Below are 19,553 nucleotides of genomic sequence, written 5' to 3' on the forward strand. Positions count from 1 at the left end.
GAGCTGGTGTGGAGTCTCTCTCTAATATTTCAATCAAGAAACAGGTATTAATTGGGAACACTACTATCGCTTTTGCACTGTATGAATCCTTGCCTCTGGTTGATTTTTTTTTTCCTAATTTGGTAATTTATACAGGTCTTCTCTGAGAAGCATTACTGTTGGAGCTACAGAGTTAAGAAAATACTTTGAGAATTCTTATTTTTGCTTGTGTTAATGGCGTCTCAAAACTACACATTGCTGAATTAGATTACTGACACAATACTTCTCCTGACTGGGGAGTACTGTTGCTTCTCTGCTCACTGTAACTGAAGGGGATCAATATTCCTCATGCTGCTCAGCCTTGCACACTCTCAAGAAAGATTAGTGCATTTTGGACCACAGGACTTCAAAGATTTCCATCTATTTCTAGCATTGCAGCTGTCATTCTCTTGCTTCCTGATTTTAAAGGTCTGAGTCAAAGTTCATTAATGTTAAAAGAAAGCTTCCTTTCATTTTAATGGTCTTTGATCGGACCCCAGAGAGAACCATCACCAAAGAAGCCCATGCTGGCATGGAGCAAATATGGGCAGGGGAGGCTGCCACAAGTTAGCTACCTGTTTCAGAGCACCTGATATCATCTCCTTTTCTACTAACGCATGTGTACTACAAGCAGGAGAAAAAAATATTAAAAAACTTTTAGTTTGCTACAGCTTAAGTTGATAACCAGCCAAGGTGCTGGAAAGGCAGCAGGTCCCCAGGTCTGGGCATTTACTAGGGGAGCATGCCAGGGCAGGACCCCGCAGCCAGGAACCGTCTCACCTTTGGTCTTGCCAGCTCTGAACTGACACTGACCTTGAAGAACAAACCCCCAGGAGGAGGAATACCCATGGTTCCCCAGTGTGAGTCTGCAGTGGACTATGCAGCATTGTGCCCGTTCCTAATACACAATGCAGAGCGACACCTTGTTTATTATGCGTGTTGTAATGTTGCTAATGTGTATCCAGTGCCTCAAATCAATGTCATACGTAGCACAATAGTTTGTGAAGCAATAGAGCTGTCAACAAAGGAAGTGGTAATGGACCACAATGGGAATTTCAATGCACAACAGGATCCATTACTGGAAAGGTAATGGCCAGAATGAAGGTGGAACAAGAAATGTCAAATACAAATAGATGTGTGTGTGTATGTGTGTGTGTACATTTACGTGTATATAGCATTTATGAATACTTGTGTATCCATAATGTGTTTATACACATATACACACACACACATATAGATTCTCAAAATACTTTGTGCATTGTTTTTTAGGGTACATGTTAATTTACCTCAGTCAGTGAATTTTATGCCGTGGGTTTTTTTTCCCCGACAATGTTATGATATCATATGTGAATATGTAAATGATCTATTATAAGCTGTGAAGATTTTGATGAGCTTCTAAGAGATTGGTCTGGATGTATGAGAATGGGGGAACTGCTGAAGGAGGTCAATGTAGGACATTAGCTTAGTGAAAATAAAAAGTAAAACATGGCAAAGAAAGTATCAAACAAAATATGTTCAAAAGGGAACATGGATGGCTGATTCAAAAGTTCTGCTTCCTAACATATATAATATATATTAGCAAATATCTCGCTTCTCTTTTCTTTTAATGCCCCTTATGGAGACTTCCTACTGAGTATAATATAATAATGCATCTACCATCCATCTGTCAAGATTCTTACACTGGCAGCCATGACTGTAGAATTAGAATACTAATATTTAGCAGAAAATCACACTTTTCCCGCAGAATCATACAAAATACCACTAAAATAAAATGTTCCTTATAAATTCTATTTTATTTTGTCTTTGTATCTTTTCTCTGTGGTAGAATTTTGTATATTGATTTCACACTATTTATAACATATATTAATCATGTTTTCAAGCTCCTATTATGAACACACTCTTTTGGTACTAGTTGCACATAATAAACACATTAGATCAGATAATACTATATAGCTGTTTTAACTTACGTATGATTTTGACACAGTTCGTTAGTTAAGAACAACACAACAAACAAAGAGTTAAGTGTTTAGGACATCACTCAGAAAATCCAGGTGCTGCATAAAGTGTTACCAGAAAACATAAAGATGCTCCTTTCCTGTGTAAGGCCCCAGACAACAGTGTGAAGGGATTTGTGTACGAGCATTGCATCTCTGTACAGGTTTTGCAGTCTTTCAAGAAGCTGTAAAATTAGGCCAAAACAGATACCAGAAGTAGATCTCATGCTTATTTTAAGAGGCACCTTCCACTGGCTAATGCTGTCTCACCAATGAAGCTCAAGTTAATACGCCAATTTGTGTCATTACAGATCATAAGCAATTTTCACAAGACTATGGGTGTTAATTCTTTTCTCCTGGTTAAGACCCTCCTTGGGTAATTATAGTCTGCCTGCTTAACTTCCCCTGCAGCTTCAGCTCTCTAATGTGCTCTTCTCTCTTTCTTATCCTCCCGCTTGTGCTGCTGAAAGCTGCCAGATATTGTGAAGCCTCACAATTTATCACTTTGCTTTCATCGTGATTCACGCGGTTTAAACACAAGTATTGTGCATTATTGCAAAGAACGTCACTTTTCTGATTCTCTCCCCTGTCATCAGGTGAAGGACTATAACATTTTGTAAATCTTTTAAGGACTTGAGTTGGAAAATTCAGTCCTTTACATGGAATAATAAAACACACTTAGGTGTTATGAACCCTAAAACCTTGTTCTTAAGAACAAAAAGCATGGTTTGTTCTCAAGTTAAGCTAAGGAGTATTGTCAGGTTTTGAAAAAGGAAGAAAAATAGTGAGTATCTGAATACAATATGTATGTTTAGAACCCATGGTGTTGTTGCATTTCTGGATTACTCTCAGTTTGTTGTTTCTGTTCCCAGATTTCCATATTTCCCTGATTGAAATGGAATATCACTGCAAATGCTAGTTAACAATTGCCACTTTCTTCTTCTTTTTCATTTGTGAAAAGGAGAGCAAGAAAAATAAATTAAGAAAATACGGTGTCTTGGGAAAGCCACTTGATGTTGGAAGCCCATTAGAAAAAGATTGTCAAGATCGAATACAGTTCTGCCCTAGAAGAAAACTCAGAAGTCCATTTGTTAGACAGCTGAACATGCATAAACAGAAAAACCAGGAATTATCGCAGCTAGGAAATAGCTCCCAATACCTAAAACCAGCCAGCAGCAAACAGAGGTTTCCAAGTACCCTTTGTAGTCTTTGTTTCTTTTGTACCATAGACAAAAAGCTGACATATGGCTCTGTCAAATGGCAGATCTGCTAATCAGAATACTCACAACCTCTGAACATCGTGACACAGGAGGATGACAAGTTTGGTTGTTATAGGTAATCATATCAACATGGTAGACATATATAGATTAAGTTTATCAATTAGTCTTGAACATAATAGATTTAGTGAAGTCGAGCAATAGAAAGTGTAGATTCAAAGTACTTAACTGATCTCACAAATATGGCTGTAAATGGTGTGTTTCTATCAAAGTCTCACAAAGATAAGCTGTGACCATTTACTATTTAACATCCTGTCAACTACTAGGGAGAAAACATGGACTGGTGATTGACAAAGTTTGCAGATGACACAAAGATTGTAGGAGAGGCAAATGATGATAAGAGTACAGCATTATTCCTTAGAGAGATTAGAACCCCTTGGGAAACTAGACTCCAGTTCAAACAAAATACACTTCACTGCTGCATAACTCTGTAAGGAAATAAGATTGAGTGTGCTTTTAGGATGGGGAAATCTGTTCTGAGAAACAATGATCCTGAAAAAGACTTCAGGCTACAGTGGGGAATCACCAGACTGTAACTGTCCCATGCAGCACTATGGTTACTAAGAGTAAAATATGAAATCTGAATAATTAAACAAGGAATTTAGAGAAGCAGAGGCTACACCACCTCTATTTGGCATTAAAGACAAGATCACCGCAAGTGGCTTTTGAAAGATCTGTGAGCAGTGTAAGTCCTCCATAGCCAAAAATCTGAGCTGTTTTGAGTAGTCACAAGTGATATGACATGTTTCTATCCACATGAGTGTCATCAGAAATTAAGTTTTCCTGTGGCACTACTCAGGACTAGGAGTTTGGAGTGCACTCTGTGAAAATTCACCAATACAGGTTTAAATGTGCTGTTCTGAAGACCATGGCTGTCCCTCTTCTCCTCCAGAACTTGTTTTCCCAGCATTTTCTTAGATAATCAGTGCACAAGGAAGATAAAACCAGAAGGGATTTAATTTTTCAAAAGCATATGGATAGTCACATAACATTTGTACTATTTTCCCTTTTTGATTAAAAAGTTAGTGAGCAACACTTCGTCTCCTCAACTACAGCTAGGCACTTAAGTTGCTTTGCAATGATTCAGCAAGAATTTATTTCAGGTATTAAGTGTCTATCACTTTGATAACTAAGCACCTATCTGAATATTACACTTCATAATATTGAAAGAACACAGAAATGTTGCAGCACTATCTGTCTGTATTTACTCTATGGCAGCTTAATCACTGATTAAATACTAGTAACAATATGAAGATTGACGTATGAGCCACAGGAGAAAGAGAAGTTAACTGCACAAAGGTGAATTACTCTGACGGAAAATTGTTTCTGTCCTATCGACAGGATGAGCTTCATCAAGGAAACCAGCTTTCTTTTTTGAATTATCCCCTTAAACTCCCCAAAACTGATCAAGTGAGGAGGGTAAACCATTTTTTTGTCAGCAGTAGCTCTGCTTACAGCCAGAAAATCAGATATTGTCCTTCAAAATACCACTACAAATTAAAGGTCATAGTTCTGAACGGAAAGGAAATTATACTTATCCACAGCTGGAAGGTTTAACCTTGATTGCCTTTGAGTTTACATAATTATAAGGACATGGGGTTTCCATGAACCCTTCAAATTCTGTCAAAACAACATATACTTGGGTATTTGGACTGCATCTCCACAGAGCTGCAAGTCATAAAAAAAGCAAGTTTTTTCTCCAAAATGGCCGCTATTTAAATCTAAACAATGGATCTGATAGAGATCTGAAGGATTAAAATATGAAGTTATAATCCACCATAGAAAAGAGAAAAACACATTACTAACATTAGCTTTACAGTGTTTTCTATGGACACTAACAAAAGTACAGGTTGGTATCACCGTTGCAGAATTGATGTTGAAAGGAATTTCTGGCAGACAGAAAGGATAGATAAGTATATAAATAAATACAGAATTTCAGGGAAAGAATGGAACGGAATTAAGTTGTTCTGAAAATTAACCAATAATTTTCAGCAGATCAAGTTCTTCTGTGATATACATTTAAGAATTAAATTTAAATTAGCTCTTTAAAATGGCCATGTGATTTAATTATTCAAAATGTACACAAATATAATGAGTTTTTAAATATTAAAACTATTCTCTATTGTCACTACTGTGAGCTCTTAATTTACAGAGCAATTAAGTCAGGACCCTCATTCATCAGTACATGTGCATTTGTTGAAAACATAGTCAGTTTTTATTAATTGATGCTATAGAAATACTGAGGTAAAATTAATGTGTGTGCTTCAGAGGTCATGCTGGTGATAGTAGGTAGCTAGCAAGGAGCAAGACGTGAGATAAATAAGTAACTGCTGTTCCCTGATTACACTAGAGATAGCTGAAATATTAAGTGGCACAATGGGCACTATGCTTAGCCAAAATGCTTGCAAACAAATGCCCCCTGAGTTTTCTCTGGCAAGCATCTGTCATGGCAGTAACTGTGAAATAAGGAAACTTCAAAGCTTCAGTTTCTGATTATTAGCAGCGTGTGTAGTGTAATGTTCTTACATTTTTATGTAAACTCAGCGTTGATGAGCTGAGAGGGTAGAATTAAAAAATACTTCAGCTTGCCTTTGTTCTTTGGGACACGGCTGACAGGAATGTTAGCTGGCAAGAGTCTCCCGAGTGTCTATCAACTGGTGAATTACAGGGAGTATGGGGCCAAATTTGCAAAAGAATCAGGTGAATAGCTACAGAATTGGAACACACTTTTTCCCTCCATTTTCCCTGCCCCCAGTGGTGCATCTACAAAAGCTCTGTGATGGCACAAAAAGTGACTGGAAAGTAGGTTAGGCATAAATATGAGCACAGGCTGTGTGCTCAGAGATTTTGGGAGAGCACTAGTGGGCTGCAGAGTGTTACCCCCTTCATCGTTTGTATTGTCAGAACACTCTGAGGCCATCCTTTACATCTCCTCTACTATCTCAGTTCTATTTGACCAGTAAATAACAATTTATAGTGGAGACATTCAAAATAAAAAATGCAAGATTAAAAAAAAAGAAGTAAACCCATGGAATCATAGCACCATTAAGGCTGGAAATCTGGCCAGGCCTTTCTGCTTTGGGTGGCTGTGTATGAAAGAGAAACTTTAAAACTTGATGTTTAAAATAGCAAACAATGCTGTTATTGAGAGTCTCTTCCATTGACTCAAAAGGCAATTCAGAGTGGAAGTCTTCTGTCCTCTCTAGAACCTCTCATGCAAAAGCATAGATTTCAGCTGGATAGGTACTACTCAAATGCCCTCCTGTCCTGTGCTCCAGGACTGTATCACACCTTGTTAGTTAGTGTGTGAAAAGGTGGGAGAGGGGAGAGATGGGAATCTTTAACTTCCTTAAGTCTACTGGTTAGGGCACATTTTTCTTCAAATCCTGGCAGCTTACTGGAAAAGTTCTAGCCTTCTCTTTAGTTGTCAAAGAATTTCAACAGATTAGAGAGAAACAATTTACCTTTTAAGAAACCATGAAATCTGGCTTTCTTATGCCATATTCTGTTAAAATATTTCATTTTTAGTTATTTTTTCAGATGATTTATCTTACATTGAAGTAGGTCAATTGATCTATAATTCTTTAGAATGCATGTGCATTTTTAAGACTTTGTGAGACATTATGGACAGTTTTATGGAAGAGCATGCTTCTCCAAATTGACCATTTTAATGTTTATTTGGAACTTTTGCAATGGATGATCCTAGCAATTTATTTTTTATTGTTCTTTGTCAGTTTCTTTAAGTTTCTTTTGACAACTTGATCTCTGATACTGCCTTATGTTTATTATCTGCAAATAATTGGCTTAGAGAAAGGCATCTCCATAGTGAATGCAGATGCAAAGAAATTGCTTCATTTTTATGCAATATTCTTAATTGTTCTCTTTATCTTTAGTGGTCCAGTGTCTGACCAAACCATTTGCAAGCTCTTTGAAATTGTCTATGTACCACTACATGTGGAGGAGGGATATAAAGAAGGTATTTATAATTCAGAGCTGGGAGAGTAGTATGGAATCCCTCTTTCTAATTATTTCTCCATCACCTTCTCTAACTCCTTTGCCTCCTGTTTATTCACTCTCCAACTTGCTTACTTTTGATTTGAATAATGTGGTCAACGGGCTGCTGATGATGTAGGGGTGTGGTATGATCCTTTCAATCTTCCGACTTATTTGGGGAGCCAAAGGTATGTTGCCCATGAATAATTAACAATAAAGTGTGTCTAATTACTCCTGCAGTTTTCCTTCTCATGCTGTTGAGACTAATGCTAGATCATTTCCAATTTGGAAATGCATCTGTCCTAATGTTACTGTGTACCTTGTTGCATTCTTGCATTTGTGTATGTCATAGCTCCTCTATCCTGATCTCTCTGTATATATAATTTCAGGCCAGAACAATAAACTCTGCTTCTCAGCTGCTGAGGGAGGGACAACCAGTACTTTGACACTTACTACAGATGTTGTCTCACAGTCAGCAGGTGGAGATCATAGTCTTATTAAGCATACAAAAAGCTTCACTAATTCTTTAATTCTTTGCTTATTCTCTGTCACAAAGACCCATTGTGTTAAGGACTGTATAGACCAAAAAGGTGGAGGAATAAAAAAAGAAAAAAACCCAAAATATTCTTAGCCTAAATACTGTAGTTCCGCCCAAATCCTAGGAATTTTGTACTTATTTTTAAGTATCTTCATCCCCTTTTCCTCACTATTGACCTGACTGGTTTGAGACTGGACAAGCCACAGTAGAGGGCCATGGACACTGAATACCTAAAGCTGTCTAAAATAACTCAGCTTGGATTTAGGAGGATCGAAAGAACAGGTCTTTTCTCAAGACTGTTATCCCATTCAACAAATAACACCTCTCCTTCAATACACTTTGCATGAAATCTTGACCTCACTTAGAGCTAAATTTCCCCCTTAAGCTCTGCATTTCAGAGTGTCTCAGGGAATTTCAAATCTTCATCATAAACTCTGAGCAAAAATGTTCTCATGCTGGGGCATTCGCGTATCTGTATATACATCAGGCTACTTTTAAGCAGCAAGTGACATACCTCTTTGCAATAATTTGAGAAATGGTTCTCTGCACAGAAGCCTTCATGCTTCAATGCACAGTGTACCATGATGTCTTAATAGAACTCACACCCAAACTGAGTGCCTGAACTAGGCGTGGAGCCAGACCATTCCCTGGTGATTCCTGCAGCCCACAGGCAAAACAGGACACGTGGCAAATGTCACAGAAACAGACCTTGTTATTTCAGGGAGCTCACAGGTGCAGAAGGACTGGTAAGGGAGGAAGACACATAGTTGAGGTGATTAGTTCAAGGCCATGCAGTACCCCTGTGTCAGGTCCAGGCAGCCAGGAATGCTGTGGACCAGGTCACAGCAACCTGTGCCTCACAAATTGCAGTTCCAGACAGAGAAATTTCTTTGCCATTAAAGTTCAGTGCACATGTCATTAACATTCTCCATTTGCTAAGGATTTTCTTAGTGAAAATAATGTTGATGCAAATAGAAGAAAAGACTAAATGGCCTCAAATTGATTTCTCACTTACTTTTCTTTGTTAGTCTCTATTTCTTTTGTCTATGATATATTAACGAAGATGCACAAACATCCAGCCTCTAGGCCTAAAGGAAAACAGAGATCTGCAGCACAGCAATGATGTTTCTTCATAGAATCAAAGAATATTCTGAGTTGGAAGGGACCCACAAGGATCATCAAGTCTAACTCCTACCCATGCACAGGACCAACTGCAAGAGTCACACAATATGCCTGACTGTATCATCTTCTTGATGATACACTTCTTGAATTCTGTCAGGTTTGGTGCTGTGACCACTTCCCTGGGGAGCCTGTTCCAGCACCCAACCACCCTCTGGGTGAAGAACATTTTTCCAATATCCAACCTAAACCTCCTCTGACACAACTTCAGACCATTCCTTTAGATCCTGTCACTGGTCACCATGGAGAAGAGATTAGTGTCTGCCCCTCCTCTTCCCCTCACCAGGAAGTTGTAACTGCAGTGAGATCTCCCCTCAGTCTCCTCTTCTCCAGGATGAACAGACCAAGTCACTTCTCATACAGCTTCCCCTCAAGGCCCTTCATCATCTTCGTTGCCCTCCTTTGGACACTCTCTAGTAGCTTAATATCTTTCTTATATTGTGGCACCCAAAACTGCCACAATATTCAAGGTGAGGCCACAGCAGCGCAGAGCAGAGTGGGACAATCCCCTCCTTTGACTGGCTGTCTGTGCTGTGACTGATGCCCTCCCAGATGCCGTTGGCTCTCCTGGCTGCCAGGGCACTGCTGACTCATATTCAACTTGCCGTTGGCCAGGACCCTCAGGTCCCTTTCCGTGGCACTCCTTTCCAGCATCTCATTCCCTAGTCTGTACATACGTCCAGGGTTGCCCTATTCCAGCTGCAGAATCCTTAAGTTTATCTATGTGACCTCTAAAGCATATGACATCTCACTGCATTAGATAGTTTCCTATCTGCTCCAGGCTGGATGGTACCCTCCTCCTCCTCATGACATCTTTCACTGCAACCAAGTTTCTGACTAAAGAAATAAAGTGACTCCATCCATTCTCAGCAGTTAAGGTTAAAGAGATACACTCGTTTCTAAATCTCAGCTGCTAACACTCTCTTGACCTTTGACTTGCCTTAGCGTGGCGAAGTTTGATGGGCCCATGCCAAGCCGTCTCCTGTAACCCATGAGTTGGTTAATATACTCCCATTTCTCATTCAGACAGCCAACAGAGGCAAAAAAGGCAGCAGGGCAACAAATGCTCTCTCCTGCAAATGCTCTGTAATAAATTGCTCTTTCAGTAGTGCAGAAGACAGATTTTTCTTTCTTTTGCTTCATTCCTCCTTATGCACAGAAGCCTCCAATGGAAAGCTCGTTTTCCCACCTGGCCCCAGCTGACTGTGCCCATAAATTTGCCTATGCAATGACTGTTTACGGGTCGCTGCCGAAACATGGAGACGGGTGCATTTTCTAAGCACTGGGTAGATAATCACAGTAATTGATGTTTGGAGCTGCTCACTCCTAGGAGCATAGGGTCTCTTTCTCCCAGTGAGGCCCTGCTCCATGTTATCAGTCCAGCCCATAATTAAATATCACTCTTTTACAATATGTTTCAGGTTCCTTAATGAGTCTAAAGCAGAAATAGTCACCTCTTTCCCCTTTGAGCTTTATTTGCTTGTTATTAAACAATGTTATTGAGCTGCCTTCTTTCTCTCTGTTACCAAACCTGCATCATTTCCGTTTTATAATTGCACAATTAGAGTCAGTGCTTTGCTTTCATACATCAGCAGGACCAGAGAGAGAGAGAGAGAGAGAGAGGGAAAAAAAAAAAATCAGGTGTTCACAGACAACTCAAATGCATCTTATTTTCATTAACTACCAGATTTTGCAAAATGGGAAGCTATTTGTCATGATCTGTTTTCTACCACCAGCCACCCCCACCACCCCACTCTGGTGACTTTCGCTATGACCTTGTGCTGTATTGTTAAGGGTCCAATTTGCTCATTGTTACTTGCCTGCATAATTCTTTGCACCTCCCCCACCATCTTTTTTTTTTCTCAAGCAAAATCCAGTCATTTATATTCTGAGACTAAATGGTACTCCTCCTCCCCTACAGCCTCCCCCAAAAAGAAAAAAAAAATAAAACCCTAGCAAGCTGTATAACACTAGTAATTCCTTCTAACAAATTTCCACAGATCCCCCCCTCCTTACACACATGCACTCTCTCTCTCTCTCTCTCGCTCACACACATACTCTCTCTCACATGCACACCCTTAAGCTCCTCTAAGCAGTGTATTAAGTAGCTGAAGAAAATCCATTCACATTCTGCTGTGTCGCTTTCTTCTCAAGTCATGAACCCATCACAGACTTTTTCTAGCTCTAGGTTGCCACGGTGAAGATTTACAATGCCAGTTATTCATACATCTGCCTTCTCTTTTTTCCCCCCTTATTCTTAAATCCCTTGGGCGAGGGCAACCTTGATACTGAGACTCGTAAAATTCATGCAGGCTTATCATCCTTGGTGAAGGCTTCAGGCATGCATTACCGTATCCAACTGCCTGCTCACCGCCATGACAGAACTGGGCCTATAGCTTTTATTTCCAACAGGGGAAAAATGTATTAATGTGCTAAATAGAAAAGAAAGCTTAAGTTTTGTGAGGAAGAAAACAATAGCTAGATCTATCAATTTCTTTTAATGATTTTAAATTTGTTTTAATTACTCTACTTCCCACAGAATGAAACCTTTTTTTTTTTTTAAAACCTCCCTTTAATTTGTGTGGAATAGTGTTCTGAAAGTCCAATCACATTGCAGTGGAAGTACAGTACTAATACCTCTGAACTCCACATCAAAGTAATGAATACAACAATTCTGGAATGAATTTTAAATGTAAATTTTAAAGCCTTTTCCTTATATTTTTTCTGATTTTTTTCTGTGTTTTTAAAGACTTGGCATTAAAAAAAATACTTTCTTGAAAGGAGGTGGAGGAGAGATGAATGTATTGATTTTACAAAATAAAACCAAAAAATTAAAACCAGAAGAACCCCAAACAATTTGAAAGTGTTCGGTTAAAAAGTCACAGGTTAAACATGGAGTCTGCCAAAATGCTAATCACTGTTTATATTTTGATATAACCATCATTTTCTAGATCATTAATCGCATTTTTATATGTATTTGTTCTTTTCAGAGGATTACTCCTCCAGAATATTGAGAGGTCCTCTATAGGGAGCTCAGGTGTGAAAATCAGAAGGTTTTGTTTCAGAGTTTGGTTTGTTTCTCTGTTTTCTAAAAGCCAAAATCATGCTAAAACCACTCAGGCTTCCAAGAAACAGATTGCTGGATGCTGTGTTTAAAGACCTGCGCGCCTCTTCTGTTTTCTTTGCATGAATACGTGCAGTTCTAAGTCTATTGTTTCATTTTACTATTGGTTTCGAAGTCAGTCATGATTTTAGGAAGCTGAACAGTACATCTGAACTATGAGCATCCTGAAAAAAAATCTTTCTACATACTTATGCCTGTGCAAATGAAATCAATTTAGCTAGAACAGGTGAGAGTTACAGTGAAAAAGTTATGAAGATGGAGTGTTGCCTAGAGAAGATGCCTAGGTGTGTGGCAGACTTTTTCTGGGAAATTGTGACTTGCACTTTCAAAAAGAAGTAGTTTTGAAGACACAAAATTATTCAAAGAGAAATGAAACCTCATGTCCTTTGAGAAGTCGCACCCCATTATCCTCATCCTTTTTTCCCCTTTCGCGTTTTATTGTTGCTTTAAATGTTTCAAAACTGTTTCAGCCATTATCCTGTCAAAAGTGTCTTTTCAATCTCAGATCCATATCTTCTGACATCCTAAGACAGCTACAACAGAAAAGAAGACTTGTGTTGATGTTACTCAGTCAGCATTAAGTTGTCACAAGTGCTGTCTCACTTCATCTTGGTAGTGAAGCTTAGAGCCCACTCATACCACCATCTGCCTGCACAGAGGTGACATCCCTGTTTGCATGATGAAGCACTATTTACAGGGCTTCACTTTCAGGTCCACAGGGCTCTGACAGCAGTGCATCCTACTCAGTGTGCCACCTAGAATCACCTGGAAGCAGCATTTCTCATTGAAATAGCAAGACTTATAATGTTTTGAATCAGAGGCAAAAAAAGTTTCTAGGTCAGTATGTCTCCACTAAGACAGTTGTTCTTCCACTTAGATTGGTCTTACAAGGGGGTGCGAGAAGCTGTTGTTTCCAGACACACTGTAATTACCTCAGGGTCATTCATCTTTCATGGCCAGGGTAGGTGCTTTTTGGCCATCTCTTTCCTACAGAAGGGAGCACTCCATGGTGCACCCCAAGTGGGAGTTCACATGCCTTACATGGAAATCACAGGGCAAGGAAGAGTTCTGCTCACCCAATAAATCTTACACTGATTTATGCTAGGAGACTTCTAGCCACAAGTGCAGATCTTTGCATGAGGATGTGTCCCCGGGTCCCATAACAGACACATTGTTTTTGGGGGTCTCTGTCCTCCAGGCATGCAATATGAGCTCGAACTGTTAGGAGGGATGGGTACACCTCCAGTGCCTGCAGCAGAGAACACTGCTTAGAGAACTTTTCTTAGAGAGGCATCTGGTGGTATCCTGATTCCACCATGCTTCTTGCTGATGCCCTCGTATAGGCCAGTGGGCTTTGAGGATCATCAAGTCCAATCTCTTCAAGCACAGGACACCATACATTCAATGTGTCTAGCAAAGCAACCCCCTCATTTATCACAGGCCTCCCAGTATCCTGTACTGAGCTTTACACTGTAAGTAAAGAGACCAAAAGTCGCAATTACAAACTGAATAGAAAGAAAGAGATTTCAAGGGCATCACAAAGTCCTTAAGTTCCTGCAGCAGGCAGAACTGGCTGAAAGCCTGAGTTCCTCGAGACCGTAGGAGTTACTGACTCTACTTGCTGCCAACTACTCTTTGTATGTGTTGAGTATCCTCCCCCAAACTGACTTACAAAGGACTTACCTCCCAGATATTTCATCTAAAAATCCAGGCTGTTCAGCTCAAGCCATAAAGAAATTAATGTTTTTATTCCTTGAAAGGCTGTACCCCAGCTGATATGGTAAGCATTGAGAACCACCAAGTCATTCTTTTCCTGGTAGGATTTACTTCAAATATTAGCAGAAGCTGATACAGATGCCCAGTAAATTTGGCCCCTTAGTTATGTTTCTATAAGGACTAGCACTAAGCATAACAATTTGTTTTAGCCAGTCAGTGGTCTTGATGGCTTCCCAACATTTCCTCCTGCTGTTGTCCCAGTCCTCTCATTGATCCATTGGACAAGACTCTCTAATCCATTAGAGAAGACTGTAAACCAAAGAAGACTTTTTGAAACTGCTTTCCATTTAGACACAGTTAGCTGAAGGTATTTCCTGGCATTGTTCCATTCCAATGAACACTTCATTCTGGGTTGTGGTACACAGGTCAAATTGTAGACCACTTTCAGCGCAGAGATTTTATATATTGTAGATTAAATTCAAAGCCCTCAGAATATGGGAATTACAGGCTTCCAGAGGGAAAGAAGCAGACAGATCCAAAAATTAGAGATCTGAGTAATTTTTTCTGAATCAGTTTGCATTCTCAGGCATAACCCTTATTATTATTTAACAATGTGAAATGATGCTAGCTTTAATTATTACATTTTAAATTCTGTTTCCATCCTGCTGCATCCCATATGCATTGGTTTTTGCAAGCCTTTTTAAGGTAAGGTTGTAAAAGAATTGCATGAAGCAAATAATTTCTGTGGTTTTGTTACACACAGGGTCTACTAAATGGTGGAGATGCACTGAAGAGGGGAAAAACAACAACCAGAAATATCCCTATTTTTGGGATAGCCTGAATCACTATTGTGTTGGCAAAATTTTAAGTTCCTAGAAAGCCAAGGATGATATAATGTTGTCCAAGCTATCTGATTGGGAAATACTGTACCTTATTTTGTTAGGCAAAACCTGAGGTGATTATTTGGAACAATGTACAAATATGATAGATCTCTGGTTTCAGTGAGCTGAGGTGGCGGACATGATGTATTTTAAACAGGTAACCTAAGAGATTGCTTCATGTGATGCCCAGACTAGTTTTGAAGGCACCTTTGCCCATATGGAACATACTGGGGCAGGAAAGGGTTTCTGCTCATGGGAGCTCAGCCAAGTCTGCAATAACCATGGTGCTCGTGATGTTCAACAACTGCTTGAGTCTCTATTTTACAATATGGTTAACAGCCAGCACTGAAAAACAGATCTACTGGCCAGCTAATAGGTTTCTGGAATGTCATGTATGAAAAACCGGACAAAATTGCACGTGGCCATGCAGGGGAATTTCTTACAAGTGCTTTGTTTACTACAGAATTCTAACTTTTGGAATGGAGGAACATATTGTTTTCTAATACCAGAGTCCTTATTAGTAGTTGCAGAATTATAAATGAATTTAGTCCATACAGTAAATAACCATGAATGCATAAAATAGTAGAGTTTTGATGAAGTCCCTTGCCCACTATAGCATCCCTTGACAGTATTTTGTTTATGTTGTAACAGGAAAACCACAGTGGAAGCTTACCAGTCACAGAAGGCTTTGTACCATTTCAGTAGTGACAACCTAATAAAACTTATTGTGAATCTTGAAAAGTCTTTGTCACCTTGAAGTAAAAAAGTCAAGAGTAGAGAGTTTTGAAAGTTTTCACTTGTAAAAAGTAAGGAGATTGAGTATTAAGCTGCTTTGTCATATATTCAGACGTTATAGTTGTAGCATTCCACCAGTTGGTTGTGGTCACTCAGAACAAAAGCATACAATTCACTATCAGTCCCTACCCTTAATAAATAACAGGCTATTTAAAGGTAATATTCTCCCAGAAATGCTTCTACATGATGGGTTCCTTGTTCATTGAGACCATTTGCACATTTAGAAACAATTACACGCATTTCTTGTACAGAATATAATAAAAAACCCCCAATTGTTATTCAGGTGTGGTTCAAGAATGTCTTTCCTTTTTAGATTTTCTGTATATGGTAGATGTGATTGTTTTGTTCTACGTTTTCTAGTAAAGAGGGTATTAGAAGTCCAGTGTGTAATTTCCTACCTCAAATTCACTTGGGCAAGTCACCTTCCTTTCAGAAGCTGCACTTCAAGCTAGATTTTGTCAGAAAGCCCACAGCCTTTAGGCTTGGTCACTTGCCATATGTCAGTAACAATGATTTTTTTGGGGGGTCTCAACATGCTTTTTACCATTTGGTTTGGAGTTTTTTTTGGTTTTATTTTTTTTCTGTCCCACATTTCCTATATCTTTACTTCAACACTGCAAATATAATTAATAGAACTTAAGGTACTATCATAATAAAAAAAAATAGCAAAGAAGAGAGAGGGAGACAGTTGATCGCGAACTTGAGGTTGGATTCTGTAAATAAAATAAAGCAAGATTTTTCATGGCCTCTGCAATGGGAGTTTAGAGCAGCGCCAACGCGAGCTTGTAACTGCATGTGTCTCCTTTGCACAGATTGTGTTTCTGAGGTGTAAGACACTGAAGAATCTGGCCCTCAGGGAACATTCAGCATCTTAGGTGGCTTTAAAAAGCAGCATAGCCACCCTTTGAATTATGGGCATGTCACAGGTGGGCTGGAAAGAAAGATAGGACGGACCTATCCCTGGTTTCTGCCATGATTTTTTACATCAAGGCTCTCAGAAAGCCAAGGGTGTAAGTGTAAGGCTGCTCTAATTTACATCGGCTTTTAAATCCAGACTGCAGAGGGAACAAATATGGCTTCTGGCCATCTTTGCTCCAGCTTCCCCACCCTTAACAGATAATAATACTTCTTTGCTTCGAAGTGTTTACTCATAGGAATAAATTTTGTTGAGCAGATAGCATTTGATGGATAGGGTTTTGAGATTAAAAAGTGCTTTTTAGGGCATAGGCTGGGTACTTAGCCTGTCTTTTATAGCAACCCTGCACATCAATACCTCTGAGTAGAAAATAAATACATATATGTATACCATATACTGTCCATATACTCATTTTTACGCAAGTACACACCCCTGTAAATGTACATACGTATGAGAAAGACAGAAATACAGAGAAACATAAAAAAAATATATTAACATCTAGATATTTTGAACTGATGGGTGAGACAGACTTTTTCACTCGGTATTTCATTTATTAAACTTTAGGTGACACTCTCTTGGAAAGTGATCATTTTGGCTTCTGTTTCTTTTTTTGCATTACAGCACACCTGGTAGAAAGGATATTTAAGCAGTGAAGGACTTGCAGCATTAGTAATTAATAGGTCCCATTATACTAACTCTCATGCAAGTTTAGGACATCTTAGATGCTAGATAAGAGATGGATAATTTGAAGTAATTTTCCTGTAATCATGCCAATCACTTCAGCAAAGTAGTTATTAAATGAAACAGTATTATGATGAATTATAGGACATCTATTGAATATCTTTTCTTGTCATCTACTTATACTGCCTGATGTTGAAAAGAGGCAAACATGTGAATGCTCCTTCCCAGTAAAATATGCACACTTCTCACTGTAAATAATAGTTTGTTTAGCAAACCTTGTTTTTAATGAGGCCCAGAGACACATTTGTACTAGTCTCATACTCTTTTCTGCTCCAGAAGATCATCTAGTTTTACTAGATGGTAGGTATTAGCAAGAATGAGTCACCACTGATGACAAGGAATTTTTCTAGTTCAAATTTGCTGAAGTGATTAAATATTATTTATCTAATTAAATGCTCAAAACAGATCATTATTGAAAGGAATAAATTTAGTGGATTTGTTGAGCAGTGTTAGCTGAAATGTAACTGCACATCATTTGACTTTTTAACATTTTATTATATCTAATAAGTCTTTCTGTGCTTAATTAAATCAACTTATTTTTTACAGATAATTTAACATGATTTCATTTCAGCTACAGCTTTTGCATCAGATATGTAGAAAGCCCACTGTATACCCAAATTAAGCTTGTGCTACTCAGGTGCTCTGCTGTACTTTTACCTCTCTAGCTGCCACTGATGCCCAGATTATTTTTTAATGTTTTCTCATCTTTTATTGAGGAAAGGTTACTCATTTGTTAATTACAATCTATTTCAAATACTACAGTGAAAAAATTACACCATATGGTCATAAAACATTTAATAATTCTGTCATATGTAACAAGTCCTGAAAAATCAACTTTTTTCTTGGCATAGAACTTCACATGGTGTCAGAAAAAGCCAAATAGGAAAGTAAGATTAATTCTACTCGTGGATGCCCCAGCAACTTAATCTTCATGTGTTTGGCTGAAGATAGCAGTGGACCTGCTAGGGAGCATAAAGCTTTCATTTTTCCCAGGGTACATTGTATCTTCATAGTTTTGCCTGTTGTTCAAAGACTTTTGAATCTGGTTTTGTTGTTCTATTAAAAACATTTCATTGGCTTCATCCTTTTAAAACTTCTGAGACATTTGTCTCTTTGCTGAACAGTATTCCACCATGGGGGTAAGCTAGGGTAGGAGGTGAGAAATTCAGTCAAACTGCCAGTGATTGCAGTTGGCTTGAATCAATGTCACTCCTTTGACTTCAGTACAACTATGCAGGACCACACTAGCATCTATGAGATCAAAACCAGACTGAGGACATCTCTATAGCGACTAAAAAATGTGGTTTATGGCTTTTGGTCAGTCTGTTCACTGGCAAGTCATGTCCACTGAGTTATTTTCAGAGACACTGTCCCTCCAAAATCTAAATGAAGAGAGCAAAGTTCACTGAGTGAGTATTTGGGAGGTTTTAATAGATGATTTTCTAATCTGAATATCTATTTTTCCCTCCCAAATATCTGAATATTTTTCAGAAAAGCTTAGGAATGTTTTTAAAGCCAGCCCCGAAGCAGAATGAATTTCTACATAGTGCACAGTACCAGGTTTTAGCAGTGTAATCAGTTTTTAGCTTAAATAAAAATAAAACCACCAGTAGTTTTAAGCGCCTGTGTGAAGGACTGCACAAAGATACATTTTTGCCCATGTACATGTAACACATTATTACTCCTGTGGTGGCTACCAATAACCATCTCTGCATATTGAGAAAACTCCTAACACTTGGGCTTAAATTCCCCAGAGTAACTGTTCATGATCACAAATTTGGCTAAAGGATTTTTTTCATTACCCTCAAACATTTCCTTTCACCTCCAACCTCTAGGCAGAGCCATCGCTTTCCCTTTAGAGCTGGGAACATAAAGCCATGGGGCCATCGGGGCTGGCTGTGCCTGACCCCGAGGGCCCTTCTGTCAATCACTGCCTCCCCATCCCTTGCTCTCTTTCACACCAGGCAGCTGTACCCATCGCTGTCAACCAGGTAACAACCAGCAAACAATAGGGGCCTGAATGCCTGGTCTAGACACTCTTTTAGCCACTTATTTGCTGCTCTTGGCAGCTGTTGAAGCATAAATAAGCAGTTTGTAATCAGAAAGCTGACATCATTGCAGCTCAGCTGAGAGGGGGAATTGTTGCTGTGCACTGAGCTCCTTTCCTCCCTTTCCACCCTTCCCAGCCCAGCCCCCTCCCTCCTTCATTTTGTGACAACAGATTCTGGGGTGGGGATGCAGATTTCTGCCGGGCTAAGCTGGCTTTTCTTTTTATTTCTAGACTACAATGAAGTAGGTTGAAGCAAATGGCATGCATGAAGCAATGTACTTTGCAACTACCAATACTGAAAAGAAAAAATACCACAATAAAAACATGAAAG

Source organism: Lepidothrix coronata, unplaced genomic scaffold (genome assembly GCF_001604755.1).
Source record: "Lepidothrix coronata isolate B3197 unplaced genomic scaffold, Lepidothrix_coronata-1.0 Scaffold60, whole genome shotgun sequence".
Classification (NCBI taxonomy): Eukaryota; Metazoa; Chordata; class Aves; order Passeriformes; family Pipridae; genus Lepidothrix; species Lepidothrix coronata.